The sequence below is a fragment of the Phyllostomus discolor genome, chromosome 12, assembly GCF_004126475.2.
Source record: "Phyllostomus discolor isolate MPI-MPIP mPhyDis1 chromosome 12, mPhyDis1.pri.v3, whole genome shotgun sequence".
Taxonomy (NCBI): Eukaryota; Metazoa; Chordata; class Mammalia; order Chiroptera; family Phyllostomidae; genus Phyllostomus; species Phyllostomus discolor.
In genome coordinates, this window is record NC_040914.2 from 14,071,690 (window position 1) to 14,085,768 (window position 14,079).

Here is a 14,079-nt window from a genome sequence, read left to right on the forward strand (position 1 = left end):
CCAGAGGAGGGAAGCACATTGAGATCTCTTACAGCCAAGACTCAGTTTGCATCTTCATCAGTACCTGCAATTTACAAACAGGTGCAAAATACGTGAGGCTCCCTGAACAAAGCCAGGATTAGATCACCCAGAAGGCTGTGCTTCTGGAGATATTTACTCAGACACTGTATTTTTCTTTACTGTCATCTTTACTTACATCATATATAATCACTAAGAAAGAACTGTATTCTCGATCCGACAACATGGCTGGTGTCACCTGATTTAGCCTGATTAGTTACCTAAGTGCAGAGGAACTGACATTCATCACATAGTTTGCTCTGATGAGAGTTTTTCGGTGAAACCTAAGATGGGAGTCTTAACAGCCCATTGAGGTTAGAAAGTCTCACCCACACACTTCACCTGCAGCCTCTCTAGATCTGGGTAGTGTCCTCTTCTCCAACAGATACCGAAAAACCAAAGAGGTCAAACTTAGCTCTCTCAAGTGTGAGGACATTTCTAATTCTGAGGGCATCAAGGTACAACAAGACATTGGAGCTAAAGCTGGATTTTGTTACTAAAGTTTCCAATTATATCTTCATAACCAAAGAACACAAATGTACTAAACTCATGCAGATAACTGTATTGACATACAAATAAGAATACTCAAGAGAATTTAGAAATCTTTCAAAAGACATCTAAGAGAAAGACTAAGATCAGTGTTGCTACTCACATGGGTGTCCTCTTGTCATTCCCATTGTCTGCAACTGTGTCCTGGTGGCCCCTCATGTTTGCATGGAGAAGAGAGAGAGCTCAGGTTCTGTGAGCTCCTCATCTGCTCCCATTGGTTATCACATGACCGCTGCTCGTCCTCTGAGTGACACAATGTCACCTCCTCTGTGAACAAGGAATACATGTGACCAAACTGAGGGGGGTTTGGTCTCAAATGTGACCTTAAATAAACAGTAATGGCAATGTCAGCTCACATCTTTTAGTGTATATTGACTCAGTGAAAGGCTTCCTAAGAACTGTTCGCTCTCAGAACAAATCTGTTTAATAATTCTGACACACCTAGGCAGCCCTAGAAGGAATGGAAAATCACCAGGCTGTAAAATGGCACCATGGGAAGCTGCCTGCAGACCTTACTCAGGAACAACAGATGAAGGTTTGGGTCTGGGGTCAGCCTATCAGACATAACAGGATGCAGGTTTAACTTGAAAATGCACCCAGCAACCAGCTCTAGCCAATCAAACTCTGATACCCTTCTCAGATTTTTGTCTTTAAAAACCCTGACCTAAGATCAATGGAGAGAGTCCCAACCTCCCTTGGTTGTCTCCCCAACCTCTCTTGGTTGGTTCCACTTTCCCTCTTATTCCCGGGTAATAAACCCAGCTCCTTAGCTCACTGCATACGTCTGGTATATTGAGTGACTCTGACCGAACAGATGCAGAAACACTTTATTTAGAGTTTAACAACATAGAAGGGGAAAGGGGGGTCACTCAAATTTCACATCCAGGTTAAGTGGAGCACTTTTAACAGAAAGGATGGAGTCAGAGACATTACACTGGCAATGACCAGCATCCGCCCTCTGGACAGCGTCTATGTTGAGGCTTCTGTGGTCCTGGGACAGTTTCATTCTTTTCATGAGCTGCAAATCTCTGCCATTGAACAACCACTGTGTGGAGGTCATATTTGTGTAGCAGGTCAAGACCACAGCATCCTTATTCTCGGTGACTGTGGTGTTGCTGGCTAGGAGGGTTGGCTTTCTCACAGATCCTGTGGAGAAACAGAGAATGTGACTCATTGAGAAGGGGCTTGAGATGTGGAGCCATGCTGCTTGCTCAGAGAGCTCAGCTACTCACAGTCCCCAGCGAGCTATGTAAAGGTCACCAGAGTATGGTCCTGACATTTGCAGAAGAACAATTGTGTATATTCAGGTGACAATATGTAAGGAGAGAGATCCACCTCTCAGACCCCATATAACCCCAAGGTAATTCCTTTTTAAAAGAATATATATTTTATTGCTTCTGCCATTATAGTTGTCCCAATTTTTTTCACCCCTTTATTCCCCACTGCCCTGCATACCCGTCCCACCAGCATTCTTCCCTCTGAGTTCATGTCCATGGGTTGTACATACACATTCATTAACTTCTCCATTTCCCATACTATTCGTAAACTCCCCCTGTCTATTTTGTACATACAAGTTATGTTTCTTACTCCCTGTATCTTTTCCCCCATTCTAACCCCTCCCCCTCCCCAGTGACAACACTCAAGTGATCTCCACTTCTGTAATTCTCTTCCTGTTCTAATTGTTTGCTTACTTTGTTTTTGTTTTTTATGGGTTCAGTTATTGATACTTTTGTTGTCATTTTACTGTTCATAGTTTTAATCACCTTCTCTTGCTTAGATAAGTCCCTTTAATATTCCAAATAATAAGGGCTTGGTGATGATGAACTCCTTTTACTTTACCTTATCTGGGAAGCACCTTATCTGCTCTTCCTTTCTAAATGAGAGCTTTGTTGAATAGCGTAATCTTGGATGTAGGTCCTTGCCTTTCATGAGTTTAAATACTTCCTTCCAGCTCCTCTTGATTGCAAGGTTTCCTTGGAGAAACCAGCTGATAGTCTTATGGGAACTCCTTTATATATAACTCTCCTTTCTTCTTGCTGCTTTTAAGAGTGTCTCCTTAACTTTTATCTTAGGTAATGTAATTATGATGTGCTTTTTGTGTGCTTCCTTGGGTTCAACTTCTTGGGGACTCTTTGAGCTTCCTCAGCTTCCTGGAAGTCTACTTCCTTTGCCAGATTGGTGAAGTTCTCCTTCATTATGTTTTCAAATAAGTTTCATTTTCTTGCTCTTCCTCTCCTGCTTCCGGTACCCCTATGATTTGAATGTTGCAATGTTTCAATTGGTCCCAGAGTTTTCTAAGCCTCTCCTCATTTATTTGAATTCTTATTTCACCATTCTTTTCTAGTTAAATGTTTATTTCTCACTTTTGCTCCAAATAGTTAATTCTCTTCCCCCACTATTGGTCTCCTGTATATTTTTCTTTATTTCACTTTGTGTAGCCTTCACTTTTTCCTCTATTTTGTGACCATATGCAACTATTTCTGTGAGCATCCTGACTACCAGTATTTTAATCTCTGCATCTGATGGGTTGGGTATCTCTTTCTCACTTAATTCTGGTTTTGGAACTGTGATCTGATCTTTCTTTTGAGCCATATTTCTTTGTCTTGGCACACTTGTTACGCTGTAAAGGGCAGAGCATTAGGTACTCACCAACAAAAGGAAACCCACATTGGGGTGTTGTGGCTCTGTATGTGGCAGAGAAAACATTGAGACTTGTTCTGCTCTCAGCCAGCTACTTCCTTTCAGTTACTTCCTCTGCTACTCACAAGCAAATTGGGCCCTTTTGGTGCTGATGACCATGTGGGTGGTTTTGTGTATACTTCAGGACCCTGTGGGACTCCCCACTGAACTCTTCTGTGAGGCTGAGAGTTTCTCCCACAGCTGCAACCCCCACAGGTTTTTATAATCACAAGTTTTGAGGCTTTATTTTCCCTTGCTACAAACCTGGGTTACCTGGTCAGTCTCACTCTCCACTTGTTCCTCCCAGTTTTCCTACATGCAAAAGTATGACATCCTAGGCTGCCAGCTGCTGTCTTGTCACCTGAGTCTGCCAGCCTCAGCCTCGCCCACTCAGTCCACCAGCTGCTGCCTTGCTGGGCATCCTCTCCACCCAGGCTGCCTGTCTGCACTCCTCCTACCAGTCTGAATGAATGTTTCTGTTTTAACTCCTTGGTTTCTGCACTTCCATACAGTTCAATTTTCTGGCAGTTCTGGTCCTTTTTTGTTTTAAATTTGTTGGTGTCCTCCTTTTGTTTGTGCAAGGAAGCAAAGTATATCTGCCTGTGCCTCTATCTTGGCTGGAAGTCTCAGGGTGATTCCATACCTGTTCCCTCAGACACCTCTTTAGTAGTAGCACACAAAACCCCTTCGCAGCTCATATGTCCCATAACCTCATATTCAGGTACAATTTTTCTCTCATGAGCTTTTATTGATCTTGTTCTACAACTTTTTTTTTGACTTCACCAAACATCAGGTCCTACTCCTTATATAAACTTTAATGTATGCAGTCATAAACCTAATTAATAATGTGGAAAATGTGTACACTCAAAACTATCGAATATTTTTAAAGAAATTAAAATAAATACAAATCAATGGAAAAACAAATAGATGAATTTATTGGAATACCCCAAACTGTCTACATATTTGACACAATCACTATCACAATCCCAAGGTTTTCCTGGCAGAAACAGAAAAATATATCGTACATTTCATAAGGAAATTCAATGAATCCCAAATTGTTGAAATGATTTTTTAAAAAGAAAAAATGAAGGCATCATATTTCCTAATTTCAGCACTCACTGCATAGCTGAAGTAACCAAGACAGTGTGACACTGGCATGAAAACTTCTGTTCATCAAAAGACACAAATAAATGGTTTCAATGAAAAGGCCAAGACAGTTCAATGGAGAAAAGACAGTCTTTTAAACAAATGGCACTCTGTAGTGGCATGTCCACATGAAAACAAATGACATGTTGTTGTCTTATGCTATAGAAAAACATTCAGTCAAATTACATCAAATTCTGAAGATTAGAACTGAAACTTTAAAATGCTGAGAAAAAGTACAAGGAGGACCATTATGACAATGAATTTGGCAATGGTTTTATGACCATGACACTAAGAACACAGGCACAAAATAGACAAGTGGGATTTTGTCAATATCAAAAATTTCTCTTCAACAAAGAACACAATAGCTTCTAGCTGGTGTGGCTCAGTGAATTGAGCACTGGATAGCAAACCAGAGGGTTACCTATTCAACTCTCAGTCAGGGCACATCCTGGGTTGCAGGTCAGGTCTCCTGTAGGGGGCACGTGAGAGGCAAGCCCACATTAATGTCTCTCTCCCTCACTTTCTCCCTCCCTTGCCCTCTGCCTAAAATAAATAAATATATAAATAAAAGCCATTATAAAAAACATATCAGATTGAAAGGTGACCTATGAAATGAGAGAAAATATTTTTCAAATCATATGGAAAGTAAAAGGTTAATATTTAGAATATATAAAAATCTTTAACAACTCAACAATAAGGACAACAACACACACAAAATATGATTTTAAAATTGACAAAATAATTGAATAGACATTTCTGTACAGACTATACACAAGTGGCCAAAAGTCATAGAAAAAGATGCCCAACACCACTATTATTTACAAAAAATAAAAATCACAACTTCTAAGCTTCAATTTGTTGCTTCTGATGTTCAGTGTAGTTAACTTTGCTCTACAGGAAGAGAAAAAAATACCCCTGTGTGATACCATTGACATCTCCAAAAGCCTCTTCAAGCACAGTTGGAACCTCTCACCTCTCAGTCATCTTGAGTCTTTAAAATAACAAGGCAGGACTGTATATCACAAGGAAATGCATGGGAATCAGAGCACCCAGAGAATGTATGGCCTACAGCTATATGTCTGGGGGAAAGCACAGACTTTCTCAGGTGTCAGTTCACTCTCAGTGTTGGTTAAGGAAAGACATAAGAATGGGAGTCAGAGACACCCCTGCACTTCTCCTGGTTCTCCATTGACCATCTGACTGCCTACCTAACCAGAAGCCTTTCCTTGCAGCAGCACCGACTTCTATTGCCCAGCTGAGGTATGTTTCTGTGAGGCACTATTTCCCAGAACATCCTAGAGACTGGGTTTGAGCAGAAATAACACAAAAAGGCCAGAAAAAAAGCCAGTGGTCAGTTGACTACTCAGGCCACTGGCCCAAGAGGAACATCAGGTTTTTCCAGGTGGGTTTGACTGAAATGAGCCACTGAGCCAATCCTAGAAATAACTTAGCAAAGAGGAAAAAAGACAGGCAGAAGCTGATTATGGCAGCAGAATTGTGTGCTCTGCCCTTGACCATGAAAGCCATTCTCTCTCACCTGAGGGCAGGTGAGGACTTCGGCAAATACCAAATGAGTGACTTATAGCAAGTGGGGAACATGGACTTGCTGAAATTCTGGCACTTTGGGGCAGTTTGTATTAGGTGGCTATGAGATAGAAATGTGGAAATAACGAAAATTGTTCTGTATGTGGAAGTTCTTACCATCCCAGAGCCTAAGATCAATGTCAAGACGGACTATTTCTTAGGAAAAAAAAAGTATCAGAGACATGGGTCCTCATCCCTGGAGAAACCAAAAGCTTGTGGCCAATGGTGAGAACTACAAGAAACCTGTATCTAGATTCTGGGATCTACAGAGATTTTGGATCATTCTTTTATGTATTCACCGATTCATTCATTCATTCATTCATTCATTAAATTAGCATTTATTTCTTCTAATTCATCAAAACCAACTGTTTGTTACATGTTAGTCCCAGAGGTAGTTTCAGGGGTAGAGTGGGAAGTGTGAAGGCAAAGTTCTTTCCTTTATATCTGGTGGGTATGACTGTACCTCAGTAGGAAACAAATAAGTAGGTGGTGTCAAGTCCAGTGCAGGGAGGTGTGGATGGGCCACCTGAAGGGGATGCCTGGGTCATCTATACAGTGACTGATTGTTAGTGCAGGTCATTGCTTTCTAAGGAAAAATAAATCATTTCCTCATTTTTTCACTCCACAGACCAAAATGTAATCCTCTGAGCTAAGGATGCCTAATAAAAAAGATCTGAAAGAATTCATTGGTTTAGGAGCTCAGAGGTTGTATAATGTGGCCCCAGAGTTAGAGAAATTAAGTCTGTGACTAAGACAGACTTCGAATGACTCTGGTCAGCTGGCATATTGCATGTGACTCTGCTTTAGTGACTGTATCTCTCTGTGCCTCACTTTATGCTCAATATATATCGTGCTACCAGGTCATCAGTGTACTCACTGTAAAATATTTACACTAACTGACGTAAATCTTGGGTTAGAAGAGCTGCTCATGTAAGAGGCAACTGCTACTGATCAACTCCAACAGAGAATCTCCTGGGCTGATTCCTGGTGAGTGAGGACCTTCCAGAAGCATCTTTTTTCCCTCAGTTTCTTTCTGGGGATACTGACATTTCTCTGAACTTTCCTGAGAGCCCCTACACAGTCAGCTATGCCCAAGGACAGTGTCTAACTGTTCCATCCACACACAGACTCAGGTGATAGACCAAACTCCATTTCCACCAAGATGTGCCTCTTGGGCATGAGACTTGATGGCTGACTGGCTCATGAGACTTGGGGTTTGTGCACCCATTAAACTGGTACATATTCAGCTATTCTGAGGAGGCCAAACCCAACCTGGCATAGACTTACCGCAGTCCCGGGCGTCAAGATCCCTGGCATAGTGTTCTTGGGAGGAGTTTCTGGGCTGAGCTGTGTATGGAATTCGGGGGTTATCTCAGACCATGCTTTGAACTACTACAGCAGGGTCATTCTCAGGGTCAAGTTCCTAGGCAGGGGCTCAGGGGACTGAGCTGAGACTGCTCTCCCTCTGCAGAGTTACTCCTATCAAACTGATCCTTCTGTGTGCAGTAACTGTCTGTAGGGCTGCAAGTTGGGAAGGGAAGGGAGATCTTAGGAAGTTTGTCTACAGTCTGTGTGTCCTGCATTAAATGTCAAAATCCAACCTGAAACAATGAGCAGAGGGCAATGCAGGCATATCCAAGATTACTAGTCCTGTGTGTGAAGAAGCAAAAGTCACCCCACCCAACACCTAGATGTCAGAAATGTATACTCACCATGTACATTAAGGTATACATATCCTGTTAGCATTCTTACATCTGGACATTCCAGTACTACAGGGCATATCCCTGTGTCATCCATGGTGACATTTACTAGCATCAAGGACCCATCATAGTTTATTATCACATGTCCCTCTGCAGGACCTCTTATGTGCTATAACGAGTTTGCTATAAGAAATGCAATTTTCCAACCCTCGTCCATGCCTTTCCCTCTATACCATTTGATGCGAGCAAAGTTGGGGGTCGCATTGTCGAAAGGAAAAAGAATATTCTCCCCTTCAGTAACATTTCCTTCAAAAATACCCAGTTCATCTGTGGTGGCCAGGCACCAGAAGTTTAAGAGTGAGACTAGGAAAAAAGAAGAAAAATTGATCAATATTTGTATCTATGTTTTGAGATGGAAAGATGAGGCCCTGAATTCTGAACAAGTCTCTTCATCTCTCAGCCTTGGTCTACACATCTGTGTGCCTCCCATGGTCAAGGTCAACAGCATGGTCCCCATTGCTTTAGCACCTCTGAAGCTTTTATTTTCTCAGTTTCAAATACTCTTCCCAAAATATTTCTCTTGCTCAACCGTTCTCTTTTCAGACGCTTTCTGACACTCAGGAGCTTGATGAAAGACACCTGTGCTAACTGCTTTCTCTGAGGATTTTCTGCTTTCATTTTCTGGCCGTGCTCTGAATTTTCATGGCAATTGTAGGTACCTGACATCAATCACATCTGGATCTTTCTCCGCCCATCTCTCCTCTGTGGAACACGGGCTTTCTGATGGCAAGGCTTGTCTGATCTTGTACCTCCAGTGATTGTGACAGACTGAAAATACATGGGGTTGAATGAATAGGTGATCCCAGGGTCCTCTACATCATTTCAGTTTTGCCCATATCTGAGGGTAGTGGTAAAACAATCTCTAGCACCCATGGTTAATTTTTTCTCTGGTGTTTCCTGACAGAAATCAATATTATTATTGTCAGTTTTGATAATTCAAAACTCCATGATGTATAACAAGAAATGAAAAGCAATTAAGGGCTTTCTGCCTCTCATAATTTCCAGATTACAACATTTTCCTCTTGCTGAGCCCCCTTCCTGAACCTTTTCTGCTTCTTTCTCCTTCACCCTCAGGTCCAAACAGAAGTCTTCCCTCTCTCCTCAGAGCACTGGTCTCTTCAGCAGACCCCAGCCTGTCTCTGTATCAGACCCTTAGTCTACCCCAAGGGATTGTCTCCTACTCACCCACCATCAGGAGCCCTTGCCAGTGGACAAGTCCTCTGTGGGTAGAGACTGAAAGGAATCCCATGGTGTCTGCTGCCTGCTCTGTGGCTGCCACTTTGAGAAAAGCCTGAGGTTCTGTAGGGCCACAGGCACCTCTGTCCAGAACGGCGCAATCTGCTCTATGTCCTTCCTGTGCACTCAGCTTTATTCTGGGGCATGCTTACTATTCTTGTCATGGGAGCTGGGGAAGCTTCTGGGCTCAGGACCCTCCCACTCTCTGCCCTCATTTTTGCCACTCTTTTCCTTTCTAACCAGTTCTGCTCCCCTCTACACTTATTCCCTGAGAAACCTGAGGTCTCCCAACACCACACAAACACACAGGCACACATACACACAGGCACACTTACATACACACACTTCTATATGAACACACAGAAACAAAAATCCACTCTCATGCTGAGCTGGCAAAGCACAAGCCTGGGGTGTCCTGGTTGTGGGATCCCCCCTGAGCTCATTGTGGTGCACATTGCCAGGTGCACATTAGCTTTTCCCATATCCCTGTCTCTTTCACATTTGACTTTTCCCTTTAGAGCAGGTGTTCTTGTGCTAACTCAGGCATTACTGTCACAAGGGTGTCACTCCTGCTATTTATTGGATCACCTTTGAGACTTTCAACATCATGATGACCCAGTGGAACCTTAAATATGAAACTTCAACAGCTGTGCTGCTGTTGTTGGTGCATATTCAGAATGAGATATCCTGATGTAAATGAAGAACCACTTCTGCTCTTCTGTGCACAGGGGAAGTCTCCAGATCTTTTTAAACCTCAGATTCTGACAGGGCAGGGCTGCAGTGGGTCAGAGACTTTGCATCTCAGTAGCTCCCAGGAGAGGTTGATCTTACTGGTCATTCGAGTACACTTGCAATAGCAAGGCTGATGAGGCAACATGTATCCCTCAGGGGATGACCCACTCATGCCAGCATTGGCCTCTGCTATGTGTTGGCCTTTGTTATATCAGCACCACACAGAAAGTGCCAGGTGTCCTTAAAAATGGGGATTATTTCATTTTGTGATACAGAAACCCTGCTGGGAATCCATGCTGCTTGGTGTTCTCAAATGCTCTGAGAAGGCTTTATTTCCTCCAAGCAGGAATGTCACAGAGATGAATGTGGGCGTTACAAGGGGTCAAGCCTTGTACTATTTGCAGAGGGGACCCTTCTTCTATCTCAGGTTGTCATCAGACTGGCTTTTGCTTCCAGAGACAAAATCTCAAAACTAGAAGTGTAAACAGGACTGGCAGTTTGGTCGTGTGAAGTGGGAGGTGTCCTGAGTGTCCCAGGAAGAAAGGACTGGGGTGAAAAGTCAGGTGCCTGTGGATTTCCTGGTCATGGAGGGATGGGTTCAGGTAGACCATTCCTCCCCATGTCTGTTTGTCGGGCCTCTCCTTGTGCTCCCTGGCTGTTGGGACAACCTCTGATTTCTGCCTGGGAGGCTTTCTTGTGCACACCTCACCTTGCCCGTGGATGATGCCAGGCACAGAGCAGAGAGCAGCACAGAAACCCCTGGGAGAGGAGGTGCTCGATGGCCCTGTCTAAGGGAAAAATGGTGCTAATCTGTAAAGGAACTTAATGAGTTTATCTGAGCCAAACTGACCTCATATGCCTGGGAGCATGTCTCAAATGATGTGAAGAAAGGCAGTTTTGCAGCCTGTTTCACACATTATAATAAAAGTAGAAGGCGAACAAGGTTGCATAAAATCCATTAGGAGATGAGACACAACATAGGAGGGAAAGGTCTAGCACTGGAAAATAAAAGGCAAAATGAAGAAACAGATATTTTTTACATTGGTCGGTAGAGGATAATTAGCATTTACAGGACACAGAGAAGGTGCCCAGGGGACCAGACAGCATAAAGGATGCTGTGGTCTCATACTCTTGTCCCACACTCTGTGCCTTTGACAGGTCCAGCACACAAAATCACTCTGATGTGTCAAACTTATGCTATCCAAGATGCAAAACAAAACAAAACAGATCATGGCACACTTAAGGTAAAGACCGAGCTTTGCTAAGGAAAATATGTGCCTAGGATGTAACAACTTACCATCACCTGCCCAGTTAGAAATTTCTGATCAGAATATCTTGTGAAGCTTTTCAAACCTGCCATGTAGGTCATTTCTGCGTCCCTGTCTGCTCACAGGGCCCAGGAGCTGGAGCATCTCCAGGTGGACACTCAAGTGGGGGCCCTGTGGGTTCTTCTGTTAGGGGAGGAGAAGTTCTCCTAGAAAGCTCAGTCCCTGTGAGTTGGAAGCAACCACAGATTCTTGGTTCTCCTGTCCCCTTCTGCACAGGAAGTTCCCCTTGTTCCTCAGGACATCATGAACTGCACAGATGACTTCAGAAACAGCAGGTGGGAGTCCCCTAGGAATTCTAGGAATGAAAAGTCTTCCCTGATTCCTATAAGGTCAGGGTGTGCTCCTTCCTCCCCTGGCAGTAACTCTTTCAGGGATTCAGAGTCCAGAGTTTCTGTGTGGTGAGGTGTCTGTGAGAACAGGAAGAACACAGGCCCTGGGTGATCAGACATAACTCACACGGTGGGACTGTAGAGAGTTGTGAATGTGGGAGGAATAAAGTTCGGTCCAACCCTCACTGTTAGGAGGGTCCTTTCCTTGCTCCTGAATGCATGAAAAGTAAAAGCCTGACACTAGGGTGTCCCCAAGCATGTGGTGGCCTCCTCTCATGCTGACACCAATGCCTGTGTGTCTATAACAAACATCATGGGACTGGAAGTGTCACCCAGGATGACAGTCTTCCATTGTGTGATTTACTTTATTGATTCAATGAGTGTTTATGCAGCACCTGTGATTTTCCAGGTTCTTGGCTTGGGCCTGAAAACTCCAAGTAAATTAAGACATGTGTGGGTCCTGTGCTCATTGAGTTTGCCTTGTAACAGAGACAGGGTCTCAGATAAATCATGCCTCTAATGAGTGACTTGTAATCCAGTGAAAGGCTATGAAGGAGAACTTCGGTGCATACACAGCATGTACTTGAGTCTCAGCTGGTCTTGGGATTACAGAGATCCTTCTGAGAAAGCACCTCTTGCTGAAACCTGATGAGTTAGTGGCCATTTTCCCCTTGAAAAACAAAGGCTGTTAAAAAACACTGCCTGCAGAGACCTGGCCTTTGGTGGGTTGATATTGCCTGGATGGAGTGGCAGACACAGTCCACTCTGGGGAGCTTGGCGAGCTAGGGAGACTGTGAAATGATTCATACTGGTGACGCTGGGCCCTGCTGGGCTGTGGGTGCCTCTGAGATGTGGTCAGGGGTGACCCAGAAAGGCTCCAGCCTGCCGAGTAATTCTGCCGCCCCCTGGTGGACTATCCCAAACTTGGCAAGAAAATGTCTTGTTACAGCTAATTTTTTTAAGTTTCCTACTTTCTACTCAACTTATACTTTAGGCAATATGTCATATGTGTATATATAATTTGATGTACACTCACTGGATTATAGCTGAATATAATATGCTTAACATACTGAAAGTATACAGTTCATGAAATTTTCCCAGATGCATGCACCAGAGAGGCTGTGCAATGAAAAGTGATCACATCTCTTACTACTAAAGTTTTCTCATGCCCTCTTGTAATCCCTTTATTCTTCATCTCTCCACATCCTTTTTTAGTGTCAAGGAAACTCTTATCAACTTTGCTTATTATAAATCCCTTTGATTTTATGGAATTTTCAAAGTTTTTATGCTAAACTATGCAATTTTAGTCTGCATTGCCTTATGGACTAAACACAAGTATTTTGCCATAGCTCTTGCTTAATGCTCTAGTTATACCTCATTCCAGTGATGTATCATTTTTGTTTATCTATTCACCTTTTTGTAGACATTTTTGTTTTTTTCTATTTCCTACAAGTAAACCTGCCAGGAACATTTGTCCGGCACAGTCTTTAACACAAATAATCAGTGCTTGTAAAACCATGAATACCTAGAGGAATGGAAGGTAGGGAGCTATCTCTTGAAGTCTGATTTCGAGTTCACATGGCCATAGCCCCACCCAGAGGGACAGAAGCACCTGCTTCTTCACATAAAGCTGTGTCTGCCACAGCCCACCCATCAGTCAACACAGCAGCAGAAATAATGGCCCCATGTCCCTTCCAGCTTCTGAATTATGAACCAGTGAACCTCAGAAACTACATTTAATTCACATCTGGATACTCATTCACCAGGAGTAGAGTAAAGGTAGTATTTAACTTTTCACTCACTCTGATATAAGAGGAAACTTAAGAAAAATGAAGGATATATGCCAAGTGCCCACAGACAATACCTAGCCTGTCTGAGCCCAGCTGCAGGCTGTCTGACTCTGGGTGAGTGACCCCACCTCAGTAAGCATCAGTTCCCTCAGGTGATGTCATCAAAATATGTTCAGTCTTCTTTCTTGGATTCTAGACAAGAACATCTAAAACTTCTGGAATTTTCTAAGTGATGTGGGTGCTAAGAGTACCTTCTGTTGTGATGAGGCAACTCTTGGAAGGCCTCTGGATATTTGCAGAGTGAGGGCAGGTCACCAGAAAGACCAAGTTCTAATCAAAAGCTTGAAATTTTCAGCTAGGAACAGAAGGAACGTTTCAACCTGAAGGGAATTTTTAGGAGTCTTCTTGAGCCAAACATGACAATAATTGCAAGGAAGAAAACTCTCAATGGGTTATTAAGAAAATGTTCTGAAGAATGGAAATTTTCCCACTTATTTTATACAGAACTGTCAAGGGCAAAGGCCTCAGGGGTTATATTAACTCCTTTGACAGTAGATTAGGGAAGTGAGAGAAAGAAAAGTACAGAAACCTCTGAGATTGGGTAAAATGTAAAATAGACACATACGATTGATAGGTTGGTTGGTACACAATCATCAGAAGTTAACAATGAACACAATAACAATAGTGATGAGAGGGTATGTGGTCTCTGCTCTGGTGCAGTGAGGGGTCTGGAAAAAGAAAATTACCCTCACATTTTAAAGGTATGCTATGGTAGAGGCAGAAGGATAATAACACACTCTGTTAAGGCAAAGTGATTTTCCTTTGTCAGGAAAGATACCAGCCTAGGACATGACTACCTACCATGAGTCACTTTGGGTTAAGAGTTTTA

General features: G+C 43.0%; 1 long non-coding RNA gene across 1 annotated transcript; it reads right to left on the minus strand.

Annotated features, from left to right (window-relative positions):
- Positions 1-1,428: 1,428 nt before the first annotated feature.
- LOC118497566 lies at positions 1,429-9,090 on the minus strand. The gene is made up of 3 exons (XR_004900091.1): positions 8,961-9,090; positions 7,728-8,078; positions 1,429-1,752 (listed from the first exon to the last, which is right to left on the minus strand). It is a non-coding gene; the product is annotated as an uncharacterized LOC118497566 (long non-coding RNA).
- Between the last annotated feature and the right edge of the window lie 4,989 nt (positions 9,091-14,079).